An 18625-nucleotide genomic window follows, 5' to 3' on the forward strand; every position below is an offset into this window, starting at 1 on the left:
AAGAAGAAGAAGAAGAAGAAGAAGAAGAAGAAGAAGAAGAAGAAGAAGAAGAAGAAGAACCCTATTCCAAATTAGTCATGAACCCCTCTTAGTAATATTTGTATGAGTTAGCTGAGATGGCTTTCCCTATAGGTAGCAGAGGATAAATAATTGTGGCTTCAGAAATGAAGTCTTTAAAATCTATGGCTATAAGAAGATTTAGGTCTGATGCCATCACTCAAAATTGTTAAGGATTCATAGCTGTAGTTTCTTCAGATTTATAATTCTGAGCATATTAACTTTATTACAATAAATTCTCAACTCTTTCTCTGGGCAGAATAAAAAGTACAAGTTCAAGTTTCATTCACATGCAGTGTTTTCCCTAGGAGAGTCCATGCACCCTATTTTCCACCCTTTAATACAAAGTTCAAAATCCTTACCAACCATTCTGCCCTCAAACAGATATCTTCTAAAATATCTTTTTCATAACCAGAACATTCCTCACATCTATAGCTGAGGAAAATGTACCCCTCTAGCTCAGTTTAGTTACCTATGCTTCCTTGCTTTGGGACCTAGAATGATCTTGTTTTCTTTGAGCATTTTAGCTCCTAAAAGCTTGAGGTATTCTAAACTTATGCAGATCTATGAAGTAAACCCAGTAGCATCACTTGACGGAGCACTCATGAAGATCATGAAAAAGATAAACTTCAGTTTAAGTTCTTTCTTAAACTCTCATCATGGAAAACTCAAACGTATGGAAGTAGAGTGAGTGAATGACCTCTTCCATGCCAGTATCAAGCATCTCACTGCATCCACTTGAGATGTTGCACCAGCATGCTTTTACCTAGCTTCTCACTGTTGCTGTTGAGTCCTACAAAAAAATTCAGGATCAAAATATTCCTTCTTTAACGTATATAATGAGTATCTTCCAATGTCTCACAACATATTTCAAATTAATATCATTAAGTGAAGAGATTTTAAATGTAGCTAGTCCTAGTAAAAAAAATGTTCTAATAAGCACAAGATGTGTCAATATTTTTTATTTTAAAAACTTTGTTAGGCTTAAAAAATGAAGTTACGAGAATAAGAAAATGCAGATCCATCTTGACTCATCTTCCACTCTGATTAATACCTTACATGAGCAGTATAGCAACAGAGACAGAAGTACTGAAGCATATTATGCACCAAGGTGTAGACTGTGCTCAGATTGCCCTGATTCAGGCATCCATATTTAGGCATTCAAACAAGGACACAATCACACTTAGTTTAAATTTCTCTTTATATTTCTTAGTACTTTTATTAAGGTATAAAATGTCCAGAAATTAGCTTAAGATTTTTATTTCATTTAAAATAAAAAGATTGTCTTTGTTAAGGATAGTAAAATTTGGTAGACTGAACAGTCCTATACCTAGATCATCAATTAAAATTGTAATTCTTCATCTTTTTCATTCAACATGCATTTATGCAATGCATGGTGTTATTTATGTACAGTAAACAAAGCCGTCAACAAACAGCAAAATCCCATGTCCTCAGGGATTTTATTCTCAGACAAGAAACTATCAGCATGCAAACATATCTGCACACAGTGAGTAACGGACCTGAATAGATTTCTATAATGGGATTTTCACAGGAGAAGAAAATCTCTGACACAGAAAAGAGAAATAACTAAAGCAAGCAGATGGCATCTCATGGATCTGTGGCAATCTATAAGAAAAACATAAAATACAGATATACATATGAACATGGATGTGAAGCTATTGTCATAATCAGTGAACTGACCTTTGCTTTGCTTGGTCGTACTAAATTTAGAGTCAAGTTAAAGGATTCTCCTCAACACTAAATCTGAAAACTTGGTTTACTGGTTTTTGGGGCCTAAACTCAATCTCTTAAATACAAAAGCAGTGTCCCTAAATGGGACGTTTTAATCAGTCACTTAAGTGGTAAAGTAGTTTGTGTTAATTAAGTCCAGTGCCCCTTCATGAGGAAAGTAGCTACTCCCTGATACCATGAAATTAAAGTTGGCCTTGAGTGTTGACTAGTATAATGTCAGTCACTTCTCTGATGAGATGTGAAGGAACTGTAGGCTTCTCTTTCTCCCTCTAGCCAGCAGCTCCTACACTCCAAAGACTGTGATCTGAGATCTCAAAGGGAGGACCACTGGGATGGGCACCCCGTACCTTTCCACAAATGTCGTTTTGCAAAGTGTTCAGTGTTCAAACACGATTAACATCTGTGATCAGTCTTAGAGCCCTTAATGTTGTGCGTGCGTATATGTGTGTGTTTGTGCAAAAGTGTGCACACATACTTGTATGTGTGTATATGTGTATGAATATCTTGACTCATGAATAAAAGTCTTTTTTATTTATTATTTCTTACCATACAGTGTTTAATGGATAAGGTAAGAGCAGAGGTTAATTGTCTTATACCTGACTGTAGAAAAACAATACATTTCTTTAAGAAATATGATTTTAAATTTGTATATTCTCTTTATCATTTGATAACCTTTTGTTTCATTTATTCCAAAGTTTTGTGATTAAGTAAATATTTAATTCATTCATATTTAGGGCTCCCATGGTATTCTCAACAAATTGACTCCCTTCATCGGTATACAAGATTTCTGGTTTTTCTTCTTCGATTTTTTTTCAACTTAATGTAGCAATTTTGCCTTTCCAAATGCCATTATTTTTCATACTGTTACCTTCAATAACTGTGTGTAGTTGTATTTAAAGATGAAACTGTGTGTAGTTGTATTTAAAGATGATTTAGTTGTGTGGTGTCAGGGGCAGGGAGAGATTCCTGTATTAGCCGTGTATGTATAGTTTTGGTAAGCGGATAGGTAATCAGTGAGCCCCAGGGAACAACATATTTCTATGACACTTGGAGTTACAAGTAACTGCTACCACATCCAGCATTTTCCAAAAAGATTTGGGAATCAAATGCAGATCTTTGTACTGTCATAGAAAACACTTCAATAACTGAGCCCCTAAAAGCATTATGTCAAGACAAGACTTTTTGTTAGGTCAAACTCAGCAACAGATACCATAATTAAGGCATTTCAGAACACTAGCTGCTCCTGTGTTTACCTATGTTTCCCCCCTTCTATAGAGAATTAGTCAAACACTGGGAAGTAGATGGACTTGCATCTAGTCAATTTCTGCCATACATTGTCATAGAAATTGCCAATTATATGGCCATTCAGGTAAAAGTACCTTTCTTTAGTTTATCCTAAGACTAAGATGACCACCATGTTTTTCTCAAATGCCATTGAAAGCTCAACTTCCCAATGAATTACCAGAAGGGAGACGAGAAGCCTGCCTATGCCTCCCTGTTCAGTATTCTTGATCTCTGGCAGTGAAGGAGGCTTCTATATCCTAGAAAGAGAGATGGAGTAGAGACAGACAGGAGAGATGTAAAGAGATGTGGCCTATTCTGATGGGTGGGAATGGCAGTCAGTACCTGGTCAAGATACCCGCTAGTAAGGAAAATGCAAACCTTTGTCTCGAGCAGCTGAGGGTATTAGCTTTTCTCTTGTCGGTAGAGCACTTAGATTGGAAAATAATCAAAACATTGCATGATGCATGGGGTAGGTTTGGGGAGATGGTCAACTCATCCCCTTCTTACTGAGTCATGATTTAGGCAAGATTCTATTGCCACTGTTTGCCTATAGCAAGGGGCTAATCCTCCAAATATGTCCTATTATCAAACCACACTTTCCCTATTTTACTTGTCTCTTTCACATTTTTTCTTGGTGCTTGAAAGAATCTTTACAGATTTGTAAAACAGGGTTGGAGGATTCGTGGTCACCTTGGCTAGGCAACTCACTGCCATGGAGTTCTCATGGCAGCCTTTAGCCTCGCAAGCACCTTGCCTTCTTCTGGCCATCAGAAGTGTCCTGTGCTTCGTGTCTGCAATGAATCCAAGGACTCTTCATTATAAGATGGTCCATCATGACAAAACTGGAGTTGCCCAACCTTCTCTTAAGAATAAAACCTTAAGCCGGGCGGTGGTGGCGCACGCCTTTAATCCCAGCACTCGGGAGGTAGAGGCAGACGGATCTCTGTGAGTTTGAGGCCAGCCTGGTCTACAAGAGCTAGTTCCAGGACAGGCACCAAAGCCACAGAGAAACCCTGTCTCGAAAAACCAAAAAAAAAAAAAAAAAAAAAAAAAAAAAAAAAAAAAAAAAAAAGAATAAAACCTTAAGGAGCAGCCCAATGTATTAACATCAATAGCAATAGTACTGAATAAGAGAAGAGCCTGTCAAAGATAACTGTCTCATCTCCAAAACACGTGACCCTATTCCTGACACTAGCAAGAGGGACCTGAAATGCTGTACTTTTTACATGACCAACTTGTAATCATATCCTCATGCAACCGAAGGACAGCCAATGGTTTTTTCAGTATGTATCTCTCCAGGTCACAAACTATGAAAACTTGTGTGACTGAGATTCATTTGTACTCCCACATTCGGAGTCAGTTTGATTGACTGAAAAGTGCTACGAATTTAAGTTCCTTATTGTCAATACTTTAAAATATTACTTTTTTAATAGTTGTAGTGGTGTTGTAGAAATGTGTATATTATCTGTACATTTATTTTTTCTAGTTTTTTTCTTTCTCCCTGGAAATACTTAGAATTTTCTGTCAGAGGAATTACTAAAATTCTCTATAGTAGGTATGGATTCACCTTAGACTCTGAAACTTGCAAACACAAGTTTGCCTTTTATCCTTTCTCAATACTGGGTATATTTAAATACTTCTTGTATTTTTTCTCTTTTCTGTCTTACACTTCTAATGGATTTGTACAATTCTGTTTCTGATCAGCATCGTTAGCAGTTATTTTATGTTTTCTATGGCTATGTAATATGTTTTCTGGGAAAATTTCTTAGTTAATTTTTAAAATCATTTCTCTGCTTCATTATACAAGAATATGCCTATTTTAATTCATCCTAAAAGTACAAAATAAAAAAGAAATAGATGAACATGAATTCTACAATCTTGCCTTTCATGTTTTCCTGAACTTTTCCATTTCTCCTTTATTGAAGTTCAGGTTTTCACATCTATATCTGTTTCTCCTTTCCAGTCAAGCGCTCCAAGCAGTGGCCAAGCCTGCCAGTAAGCAAAGATTTACTCAGTAAGTGAGGACGTGGAGGAGTCCTTGGCTGGTGAGCACCGGCCTGGCTTTCTCTGGCAAGGCTACACTGAAGGCTACTGTCAACCAGAATATCATATTGACCAAAAGAGTTGGGGAAGAGCCATTAGAACTGGTGAAAATTATCTGTGGGTTTGTCTTCTTTTCATTTCTCTTTTACTGTGAGAGAATATGCTTCTTTTTTAAGATGACTATATTCTCCTAGTGACATGAAGAAAACATTTAGTAGTTAAATGGGTTGATTAAATGAGGAAGAAAAGACAATACAATGTAGGCAATAATATTTAGACTTAGTAACAGTTTAATAAAACACATAAAAATTTCTTATTTCACATTTTAGAATTTAAAAAGTATAAATTACTCATGACTATGAATCATTTTTATAAATGATTACCTAGTATTCACAAAGCCCTGACTGTGATTCACAGTACCTGATAAATTGGATGTGATGGTTGGTACCTCTCATACCAGCATCTGGAGGTGGTAGTAGGGGGATCCTGAGTTCAAAACCATCCTTAGCTACATATGAGTCTGAGGCCAGCTTGTTCTCAACACCAATACCAAAACTAAACAAATTTTCATTTATTCTATCACATATAAAATGTACCAATATTTTATACTATGTAGTGTGTGTGTGTTTGTGTATATGTGATACGTAAAGACAAAGAAACAACGCATTAATAAAGGCATGGTTTGTATAGTAAATGTTTCCCAAGCCAATGTTTTAAAGGTTTTATCTCCAGTATTATACTACTGGGATGTAATAGAACCTTTAAGACATGAGGTTGAGAGGATTCAAGATGGTTAGAGGTATAATTTAGAAACTGATCATAAGGTCATAGTCTCTTCCAATGCTTTGCTTTGGCTTCCTGGCTAGTTGTCAGCAGTTTTGGTCTACGACAAATTCACAGTCATTGATACCTGAAATAATTAGAAAGTCTCATTTCAGGACTTCATGGCTCATTTGAGGTCAAACAATGTATAGAATCATCTGAGTCCTTTCAAGGAAGCCTTAAAGGTCGAGACTTGTTGGTGAGGGAGAATTTGTGTGACAATATATGCATACAGGTACATAGTCGGAGTACCTGTTAAAAAGGTAAAAATTGCTCTGTGATTGAATGTAAAGCCCACTCTATAAGATAAGCTCATGCCTGGTATTCTAACTTTGGTCAAAATCCCACAGACATGTGGAAGTCATAGTCCTTAGGAGGAAACCAACTGTAAGAGAAGATGAGTCTCATTGTCATGAAAAGTCCTAAGTTCTTAAAACATTTTAAATGGCATGTTCTATAGATCTTTGAAAGGTTTGAAGAATATGTGATCATCTGAAATATATCTCTGTACATCTAGAAAACCTAACTAACATGACTACAAGCTTGACTATTATAGATGACTATCTATTAGCCTATATTTCTTAGTTATACTTTACATTTTAGATGCAGTTCACAAACACAATACCTTAAAAAAGCAGAAATACAATTTTTCAGGCAAATGGATGGAGCTAGAAAATATCATTTTGAGTGAGGTAACCCAGACACAGAAAGACAATTATCACAGGTACTCACTCCTAATTGGTTTTTAAACATAAAGCAAAGAAAACCAGCTCACAAGTCACAATCCCAGAGGATAACAATGAGGACGCTAAGAAAGACAAATAGAGATCTAATTTACATGGGAAATAGCAAAAGACAAGATCTGCTGAGTAAATTGGGAGCATGGGGACCTTGAGGGAGGGTTAAAGTGGAGGGGAGCAGGGAAAAATGTAGAGCTCAATAAAAATCATTAAAAAAAAAAACCTGAAAAAAGAGCAGAAAAATATATAATAAAATTGACCTAAAATTTATATCAATAATCCAAAATCCATATCAATGCAAAGTATTCATCTCTATAGAATATTCTCCTTTAAATGTAAACAAGCATTTGTAAACAATATTTAGGAATTTGGGCATAGTTCTCTCCAAACTGATTCCTGGTTTTTGTTGAGCAAAGCAATGTTTTGTGTTCCTAGAAACCTTTTAGGGGGTCTTGGTTCATCAAATTATATTAGTCTGAAAGGAATCCACAGGTACTCATCCACTGTGGAAAGAAAAGCAGAACCTCTTCTCCAAAGCAACATATTCTTAGACCCAAATTTTGAAGCCAAGATACACACACACACACACACACACACACACACACACACACACACACGTTTAGTTTAGCAGCCTGTACAATGAAATGTCTCTCTGTACTTAGCTCATACAGAGTTAAAAATTTTAAAGAAAACACAATAATATACATAATACAGACTCTCTGTGTATATTACTTCTTTATGTGGCTTAATACTTTTTACTCCTTTAATCTATGACTATCTGCACTCTGTCTCTTTATTTTATTTTTAAAACTATTTGCTTCCTTTTGTAACTCTCTATATTCTTTTTCTTCTCTCTCCCATTCCCACATACATTTATTCCATACTATGACTAATTCAGAGGTCTTTTTCATCTGAATCTGTATTTATTGTGTATCTGTAATTATTTTCTGACAAGGAACACTTTTAAAATGGTAAGCAGCTTGGTCACAGTAGCCCTGGATGCTGGCTCTGCCTCTCTCTGTTTTTCAATATGGCAGAGTTCTCCATCATCTCTGGGATTGCCAGGTGGAAGCCATCCTCACCACTTCAATTTTGAGTAGCCCCACACAGCATATAAACTCTTTTCATTTAAGTAAAAGCTAAATTGGCCATGCAGTGCACTATGGAGCCTAGAAATAATTTCTATGTAGATGAATATGCCATGCTCTCTTGCCTATGCTCTCCTAGCAGGCTTGATCCACTGCCTCTCCAAGCAGGGAACACTTAGCTGTGGGCATGGTCTCAACTACTTTCATCTCAACTCCAGTGGGCCTGCAAGCATTGGATCCAAAGTGGGTGGTGGCCAACAGCCCCAAACAATCATTGGGCACCATTCTGTAAGCAGAGGTAGCTTGTTTGTTTCCCGGTTACTCAGACTCTAAAATAATCACACAGAAACTATATTAACTGCAATATTGTTTGGCCAATAGCTTGGATGTATTTCTAGCTAGCTCTTACATCTTAAATTAACCCATTTCTATTATTTTATATTTTACTATGAGACTTGTGGTTTGTGGGTAAGGTTCCCAAGCATCTGTCTCCTTTGGTGGCTACATGGCATCTCTCTGACTCTGCCTTCTTTCTCCCAGCATTTAGTTTAGTTTTCTTGCCTAGCTCTATTCTGCCCTGTCATGGGTCAAAGTAGTTTTATTCATTAACCAATAGAAGCAACTCATATACAGAAGATCTTCCCAAACCAAACCACTTGTGTGCTTTTGCAAAACCGTGTTTTCAAGCAATCTTTTAGGAAATGCTATGCATATGCATAAATTAGTACACCCCTCATCCTTCATCAAAGAAGTTTCTATTTTCAGTGAACAAGACACAGAGACTCATAACTCATAAGAATGGTAGGAGGGACTATTGACTCTTAACCCTAAGTTAAATATCTATGTCACTCCCTCCAAGGAACATTGCAAAAGGTGGGCAGAAGTGAAGAGAGTCTAACCATGGGAAAGAATGGTGTAAAACAACTTCTGACATATTATGGGCTTGGGATCCATGAACTCACAATAGCAATGGCTACCTGTACATCTGCATGAGATCTTATATAGATTTCTATCATGGATGAGAGAGGATCATAAAGTCCCATCCTCCCCTGAGGATCTATAAGCATGCAATGGTTCCTGGGAGAAGGGTAGTCATGTTCCTTGGTGATATACCAACTGATAAGTTGCGCTTGCTTGAGTGAGTAACCCCCATCTACCACCAGTGCTCATTTAAGCAATTCTAATTAAATGTATCAGGCCTCAAAAAAGAAGCACTTTTGAAGCAGAAGAGAGTTTGCTGGTAGGAAGGGGTTCAGGGAAAGGAGGATGAGGGTAAGAAATGATAGTTGAGATGAGTCATACAATCAAAGGATATTATATGTGTTTGAAACTTTAAATAATTAGTAAAATTCATAAAATAAATATTATTATCAAATAATATCAAATAAATTATAGATAATTTTTGCCTTACATATTATCCTAAAATTGATAATTTAAAAGGTAGATTAAAATTGTTTCCCAGTTTGCATATATTCAGAATTATATAAGTAATTATCAATTTTATGTATGTTAAATTTGACTTTAACTTCGATGATTAACTCAGTTTGAGCTATAAACAGCTCGTAACTCATAGGGATAGTTTAGCTCATGTCAGTATCACACATAGGGAAGATGCCCCATATGATTAAAAAGACTGTTTTGCCCTTACTGATGTTGTCATCACAACTGCATAGCATAACAGTATGTGGTGATTGATGTATGTGGTGATGCTGAATTAAGCAAACCTCCTGTCTCTGGTCATATAGAATTATAGCATAAGACTGTACATACATACAGGTATACATGTATATAGGCAAATAAAAAATACTACTTACTAATGATAAAAAGCTATTTTTCTAGCTATGTGTTTACTATGCTATAGCTTTTCTATATAATTTAGAATGTACTGTTATTTATTCAAAATGTGTATTTAAATGCAGCATAGGCAAGTAAACAGTTTATTTAACTTCCAGGTTATAGTCTATCACCAAAGTAAGCCAAGGCAGGAACTCAAGGCAAGAGCTTCAAGCAGCCCCCTCCAGCCAAAATGTCTGACATGGAGGATGATTTCATGTGCAATGAGGAGGAGGACTATGACCTTGAGTACACTGAAAATAGTAACTCTGAGCCCAAAGTGGATTTAGAAAATCAGTCCTATAATTCCAAAGCATTGAAATAAGATGACCCAAAGGCAGTACTAAGCAGCTTCCAAAAAGTTTTGGAGCTTGAAGGTGAGAAAGGAGAATGGAGGTTCAAAGCACTGAAACAGATAATCAAGATTATCTTCAAGTTGACAAACTTTCCAGAAATGATAAACAGATATAAACAGCTCTTGACCTATATTCAGAGGGCAGTCACCAGGAACTATTATAAAAAGTCCATTAATTCTATCCTTGATTCTATCTCCATTTCTAAACAGAATTCTGACTTTTTATATCAGATGGGTTTACAGCAAGAATTTTATGAAACAACACTGGAAGCTTTGAAAAATGGTAAGAACGATCGACTGTGGTTTAAGACAAACACAAAGCTTGGAAAATTACATTTAGAACAGGAAGAATATGGAAAGCTTCAGAAAATTTTATGCCAGTTACCTCAATCTTTTCAGACTCATGATGGAGAAGATGACCTGAAAAAAGGTACCGAGTTATTCGAAGTCAGTCTATGCTTTGAAGATTCAAATGTATATGGCACAGAAGAACAACAAAAAGCTGAAATCACTCTATGAGTAATCACTTCCCATCAAGTCTTCTACCTTTCATCCACTGATCATGGGTCTCATCAGAGAATGCGGTGGCAAAATGCACTTGAGAGAAGGTGAATATGAAAGTCGCACACTGATTCTTTTGAAGTTTTCAAGAATTATGATGAATCAGGAAGCCCAAGACAAACCACTTGCTTAAAATAGTTGGTTTTAGAGAACATTCTAATGAAATCAGGAATAAATCCATTTGCCTCACAGGAGGTCAAATCATATAAAAATGATCCAGAAATTCTAGCAATGACAAATTTAGTAAGTGCCTATCAGAATAATGACATCACTGAATTTGAAAAGATTCTGAATACAAATCACAGCAATATCATGGATGATCCATTCCTAAGAGAACACATTGAAGAGCTTTTACAAAACATCAGAACACAAGTATTCATAAGGTTAATTAAGCCTTACACAAGAATACATATTGCTTTTATTTCAAAGAGCTAAACATAGACGCACCGCTAATGTGGAAAGCCTGCTGGCGCAGTGCATACTGGATAACACTATTCATGGCCGAACTGATCAAGTCAACCAACTTCTCGGTGGGATCTTCAAAAGAGGAGTGGTGCCCAATATACTGCACTAGATAAATGGACCAACCAGCTAAATTTTCTGAACCAGGCTGTGGCCAGTAAACTGGCTTAACGGAGAGCAAGCTTTGCAAGCGAGCTTAAGGCATCAGTGCAGAGATGCGACCCTTAAGGACTGGAAAGGCAGAAGTCCTGTGGGTTGGTGTGTCCTGAAAGTGGTTGGAGTTATGGCAAAAGTGCTTTTTTGATCAACTGGTTTGTGTTTTTGCTGCTGCATTTATCCCAAGAAAAACAGCTTTAATGTCCAGAAGAAAACCAAAACACCCTGGGATTTATGCTGTGTTGACATCTTGCAATAAACATACAACACCGTAGTAATCTGTCATGAGCAACATGACCAGAATGATGATTTTTTGTCATGATTTTAAGCATACTGACACGCTACTGTTAGTTAAATTTAAACATGTTGTTCCTGCAGAAATTCTTTCAGAAATAACCTGCAATAACTTGAAATTCGTACCCTTTAGAACACTTCCTTTTCTCGTGTATAAATGAAAACAATTGCTGCATTTTGCAAAATGTCAATTCTCTAAAAACGTATCCGTCTATTTCTGCCCTTGCAGCTAGTAAAGGTTAGATGAACCATGGCACACTGTCACTTAGGGCTCAAGCAGCAAAATAAACAGTGCAGCTCAGAAAGAAAAAAAAAGAGCTTTGAGCAGAAGCCAACAGAGAAATGATGATGGCTGGCATGTTCCATTTTTCTTACCTGACTAATTTTCTTCTCTATCTCAAGCCTACCTGCTTGCAGATTTCACCACCCACTGTGTACTGGACTTTCCTGTATTAATTAGCAATCAAGAAAACACACAACAAAATGCTCTCAGGTCATTCTGGCATGGGCAGTTACTCAATGGACATTCCTTCTTCCCAGGTGACTATTTCTGTCAAGTGAGAAAAGATGAAACATTGACAAAATATTCCTTTTCAGTTTGAGTAGGCCTTGAGATAATATCATAATCCTTATCTGGGCCCTCAAAACCAATGACTCTAAACTTCTTTGACTTGAAACAACAAAATTGACATCTGTTTCTCAAAAACCCATAAAAGGCACTGACTGTAATTCTGATCTTGGTTCCATGGTATCTACTGTTTCAGCTTGAAGACTCTAAGCCTGGAGTCTAGACCACAAAAGGATAAAGTAGAGACAAAGTTTTAAATTATTTCACTCAACTAGCTAGCAATTTGACGCTGGTACTGGGAAATGGGTCCATTTAGTACTTTCTTGTGTAAATCTCTTAATAGATATGCTTGAGTATCTCATGATATCATATTACCTCTCTACTTATTCAAAACATGTCTAAGAATATATAAAATATTCTCCATTAGCATTTGAAGTTACATGTTATAATTTCTGCCATAATATATTTGGTCCTTGTGGTAGGTTGAATGTAATTGACCCCCATAATCTCACAGGATATGTGGCTTTGTTCAAATGTATATGGCCTTGTTGGAGGAAGTGTGCCAAAGTGGAACTGGGTTTTGAGGATTCCTATGCTTAGGAAAGCAACCAATGTTTCAGTCAACTTCTTGTTTTCTACAAACCAAGATGTATCAAGCATCATATCTGCCTACACACCACTATGCATTTTACCATGTTTATAATGGACAGAACCTCTGAAAATATAAGCTAGCCACCCCAAATTAATGTTTTTTTATAAGAATAACTATGGTCATAATGTCTCTTCACAGCAATAGAAGCCCTAACTAAAACAGAAGTTGGTACCAAGGTCTTGAGTATTGTGTGATAAGCCTGACCACAATTTTGTTTGGAGGAATTTCGACTTTGATGCTTTGGGTTTAAAAAAAAGGAGTAGAATGCTTTAAGCACAGTTAATGGGCCATAATAGTAGGAGCATGAAAGACAGTGTTGTTGAATGTTGTTTGATAAACTCTGGGAGGCAGTCTTAAAAGGTTACAAAAAAGAAAATTTTAGTATATTGCCTAGAGATCCTTCTTATGATATTTTGGTGAAGAAAGTGGCTCTCCTTTTTGCCCTTGTTTGAAAAGTCTGCCTGAGACTAAAGTGAATAATTTTGTATTAATTATATGGGCAGAGGAAATCCCAAAACAGTCTAGTATAACTATGACTCTGGCATGCAGTTATCAGTGGCAACTCTAATAAAGATTTATAATGTAAAGGAACAAGTTGAAAAAAGAAAAATGAAAAATGTACAATTTGAGGAGAAAAGGAGCATCAGGAAGTGGAATGGAATGAATTCCTATGTTAAAGGAGATAAGCTGATTAAGAAATATAAAAAGGAAGTAGTGACCCCATCAGAGTAAGGTCACACCCAGTGAAGTTTCCATTTTTTCCATCTTATGAATTACAGAAAAGTTTAGAACCATATGTGGTGCATACCTTTAAACCCAGCACTGAAAAGGCAGAGGCCAGTGGTACTCTGAGTTTTGGGTCACTCTGGTTTACAGAGCAACCAAGGGCAGCCAAGTTTAGAGAGTAAATGATAGAAAGATAGTGAAAATTGAATGAGGAGGCCATGTTCTCGCCCCAGAAAGTAGCAGAACTTGGCATCTTCAGCCACGTGGTTCTGGCTTTAACGTTAAGAATAGAAGAAACAAGTTATCGGATTTGCCTCAGTGCCTAAAGAAAACTGCTAGGGCCAGACATGTGTCAGGGGTGTCCCTGAAAGGAGGTCTCATAGACAGCCCATTACGTGAAGCTGTGAAGTTAAAGCCTGGATTGCCTTGGTGAACCCAAGATGTCAGAGATGCCAGAATCATGGGATATATGCCGAGAAGAGTGGAACCAAGCTAAGATAAAGAAGTGTATTGCTGTCAACAAAGCTAAATGCAGTTTGCGCAGGTTGTTTTCAGTCTGGCTTTGTTCCAATATTTCATCACTATGTTCCTTTCCCTTCATTTTGGAATCAATGTATATACTGTGCCATTATACATTGGAAGTTTGTGATCTGCTTTCTAATTTTGATTTTTACAAGTGACTACAGTTAAGAGATTACATGAATTTCAGAAGAGACTTTTAATTTTAAACATGTTGAGAGTGTGGTTGACTGGAGGTACTTTCTAAGTTGGACTAAATGAATTTTGCATTATGATATTGTTACAAGCTTATGCAAACCAAGGAGTAGAATGTGGTAGTTTAAATGTAATTGGCCCCATAATTTTATACGGAGTGATACTACTAGGAGCTTTTGTAGGTGGGAGGCTGCTCATTTGTTCCCAGCCAACCAGACCTGAAATAATCACACAGCAACTATATTATATGCAATATGATTTGGCCATTAGCCTAAGCATATTTCTAACTAGCTCTTAAATCTTAAATTAACCCATTCTATTATTTTATATTTTACCACGAGGTTGTGGCTTACCAGTAACGTTCCTGGGCAGCATCGGTCTCCTGCAGTGGTTACATGGCATCTACTCTGACTCTGCCTACTCTCTCTATACATCTCTGTTTGAATTTTCTGCCTGGATTTACTCTGAAAGCTATTCGCTGAAAGCAGCTTCTTTATTGAACAATGGCAATAAAACATATGCACAGCATACAGAGGAGATTCCCACACCAAGCTCTGGCTTTGTTGGAGTAGGTATGGCCTTGTTGGAAGAAATGTGTCATTGTGGGAGTGGACTTTGAAGTTTCCTATGCTCAGGATGCCACCGAGTATCTCTGTCGACTTTCTGTTGCCTGCAAACCAAGATGTAGCCAGTGCCACATCTGCCTGCATACCACCATGATCACCACCATGTTGATAATAGAATCAACAACTGAAACTGTAAACAAGGCACCCAAATCAAATGTTTTCTTTATAAGAATTGTGTGGTCATGGTGTCTCTTCACAGCAATAGAAACCTTAGCTAAGACAGTCCCTATATAGTAGGAGGTTATACAGAAACATGCACTATAAAGCTTACTTGGGTTTATATTGGAGACTGGTGTCTATAAACATTGAAAGAATCCGAGACCATGCTTTGTCACAAATGCTTGACCCCAGATACATATTTAAAACTCAGTAAGGACCTGACAGTCGGCAGGAGGATCCATCATTCTTTGGGGTGAGTGAGGAGTGAGTGCCCGAACCGCGGCAGCTGCCTGGAGAGGGACCTCCGACTCTCCACAACTCCCCCTGCCACCAGCACACTTCCTGCTCTTCCTGCAGGGATTATTCTCCCCGGATACCGCCTCTCTCTCCCTGTCCCTTCCCAGCTTGCACCCAGAATCCTCCCCCCCTCCCCCTTCCTCATCCTCCCGTCTTTGGGGCCACAAAATCCCACAGCTCAGCCTGTTTGGGCTCTGGGGACCCGGAATTGAGTGCACCCAGGCCTGTGGGAGGTCCCCTCCTTCATTTGACTGCCTGGGGCAAGGTAGGCCTTTGTCTGAGAGCTGCTTGGCCTGCAAGGGGACCTGACAGTCGGCAGGAGGATCCATGATTCTTTGGGGTGAGTGAGGAGTGAGTGCCCAAACCGCGGCAGCTGCCCGGAGAGGGACCTCCGAGTCTCCACAACTCCCCCTGCCACCAGCACACTTCCTGCTCTTCCTGCAGGGGTTATTCTCCCCGGATACCGCCTCTCTCTCCCTGTCCCTTCCCAGCTTGCACCCAGAATCCTCCCCCCTCCCCCTTCCTCATCCTCCCGTCTTTGGGGCCACAAAATCCCACAGCTCAGCCTGTTTGGGCTCTGGGGACCCAGAATTGAGTGCACCCAGGCCTGTGGGAGGTCCCCTCCTTCATTTGACTGCCTGGGGCAAGGTAGGCCTTTGTCTGAGAGCTGCTTGGCCTGCAAGGGGACCTGACAGTCGGCAGGAGGATCCATAATTCTTTGGGGTGAGTGAGGAGTGAGTGCCCGAACCGCGGCAGCTGCCCGGAGAGGGACCTCCGACTCTCCACAACTCCCCCTGCCACCAGCACACTTCCTGCTCTTCCTGCAGGGATTATTCTCCCCGGATACCGCCTCTCTCTCCCTGTCCCTTCCCAGCTTGCACCCAGAATCCTTCCCCCCTCCCCCTTCCTCATCCTCCCGTCTTTGGGGCCACAAAATCCCACAGCTCAGCCTGTTTGGGCTCTGGGGACCTGGAATTGAGTGCACCCAGGCCGGTGGGAGGTCCCCTCCTTCATTTGACTGCCCGGAGCAAGGTAGGCCTTTGTCTGAGAGCTGCTTGGCCTGCAAGGGGACCTGACAGTCGGCAGGAGGATCCATCATTCTTTGGGCTTGCACCCAGAATCCTCCCCCCCTCCCCCTTCCTCATCCTCCCGTCTTTGGGGCCACAAAATCCCACAGCTCAGCCTGTTTGGGCTCTGGGGACCTGGAATTGAGTGCATCCAGGCCGGTGGGAGGTTCCCTCCTTCATTTGACTGCCCGGAGCAAGGAAGAGATGGGCAGGCGCCAATGCAGGAGCTCCTCCAACAACATGAAAGGCAACATGACATCACCACAAGCCAGAAACCCCGAAACAACAAGAATTGAACACCCTACCCCAGAAGATATAGAAGAAACCGACATTAAACAGTACTTTATGAAAATAATAGAGGACCTTAAACAGGAGGTAAAAAACTGCCATAAAGAAATGGAGATGACAAACAAAAAGGTAGACGAAATAAATAAATCTCTCAAAGATACCCAAGAAAAACAAGAAAAACAAGAAAAAGCAATCAAACAGGTAAGGGAAACAGTACAAGACCTGATAAATGAAATGGAGGTATTGAAGAAAACACAATCTGAGGGACGACTGGAAATGGAAACTCTGAGTAAACGAACAGAAACTTCAGAGACAAGTATTTCCAACCGAATACAAGAGATGGAAGAAAGAATCTCGGACTCTGAAGATACTATAGAGGAAATAAACTCACAGATTAAAGAACTAAACAAATCTAACAAATTCTTAACACAAAACATTCAGGAAATCTGGGACACCATGAAAAGACCAAACCTAAGAATAATTGGGGTAGAAGAAGGAGAAGAATTACAACTCAAAGGCCCAGAAAACATATTCAACAAAATTATAGAAGAAAACTTCCCCAACCTAAAGAAGGATGTTCCTATGAAGGTACAAGAAGCCTACAGAACACCAAATAGACTGGATCAAAAGAAAGCATCCCCACGCCATATAATAATCAAAACACAAAACATACAGAATAAAGAACAGATATTAAGAGCTGCAAAGGAAAAAGGTCAAGTGACATATAAAGGGAAACCTATCAGAATTACACCTGATTTCTCAATGGAAACCATGAAAGCCAGAAGAGCTTGGATAGATGTGCTACAGACACTTAGGGAACATGGATGCAAGCCTAGACTATTATACCCAGCAAAGCTTGCATTCACCATTGATGGAGAAAACAAGATATTCCAGGACAAAAACAGATTTAAACAATACGCAGCCACAAATCCAGCCTTGCAGAAAGTAATAGAAGGAAAATCACAAACCAAGGAGTCCAACAACGCCGACAATAACTCAGGCATCTAGCGACCCTTCACCAGCACAACTAGAAGAAGGGAAACACACAAACTTTACTACTAAAGATGACTGAAGTTAACAACCACTGGTCATTAATATCACTTAATATCAATGGACTCAATTCACCTATAAAAAGGCACAGGCTAAGAGACTGGATACGAAAACAGAATCCAACATTTTGCTGTTTACAAGAAACACACCTCAACCACAAAGACAGACATCTACTCAGAGTAAAGGGTTGGGAAAAGGCCCTAAGCAAATGGCCCTAAGAAACAAGCGGGTGTGGCCATACTAATTTCCAACAAAGTTGACTTCAAACTAAAATCAATCAGAAGAGATGGAAAGGGACACTTTATACTCATAACAGGAAAAATCCATCAGAATGAAGTCTCAATCCTGAATATCTATGCCCCTAATATAAAAGCTCCTACTTATGTAAAAGAAACACTTCTAGAACTCAAGGCAGCCATCAAACCACACACACTAATAGTTGGAGACTTCAACACTCCTCTCTCACCAATGGACAGGTCAATCAGACAGAAACCTAACAGAGAATTGAAAGACTTAATGGAGGTAATGAACCAAATGGACTTAACAGACATCTATAGAACATTCCACCCAAATAGGAAAGAATATACCTTCTTCTCTGCGGCTCATGGAACCTTTTCGAAAATTGACCATATACTTGGTAACAAAGCAAACTTCCACAGTTACAAAAAAATATTAGTAACCACCTGTGTCTTATCGGATCACCATGGATTAAAATTAGAATTCAACAACAATGCTACCCCCAGAAAACCCACAAACTCATGGAAACTGAACAGTCAACTACTGACCCACACCTGGGTCAAGGAAGAAATAAAGAAAGAAATTAAAGTCTTTCTTGAATTTAATGAAAACAAAGACACAACATACTCAAACCTATGGGACACAATGAAAGCAGTGCTAAGAGGAAAGTTCATAGCACTAGGTGCCCACTTAAAGAAAACGGAGAAAGCGCTCATTGGTGACTTAACAGCACACCTGAAAGCTCTGGAAAAAAAAGAAGCAGACTCACCTAGGAGAAGTAGAAGACTGGAAAT

The 18625-nt window shown here is 38.8% G+C and overlaps 1 pseudogene; it reads left to right on the top strand.

The window, feature by feature from the left end:
* Positions 1–9812: 9812 nt before the first annotated feature.
* LOC119826808 lies at positions 9813–11168 on the top strand (annotated as a pseudogene).
* Positions 11169–18625: the final 7457 nt, after the last annotated feature.

This window comes from Arvicola amphibius, chromosome 11, assembly GCF_903992535.2.
Source record: "Arvicola amphibius chromosome 11, mArvAmp1.2, whole genome shotgun sequence".
In the NCBI taxonomy this organism is placed as follows: Eukaryota; Metazoa; Chordata; class Mammalia; order Rodentia; family Cricetidae; genus Arvicola; species Arvicola amphibius.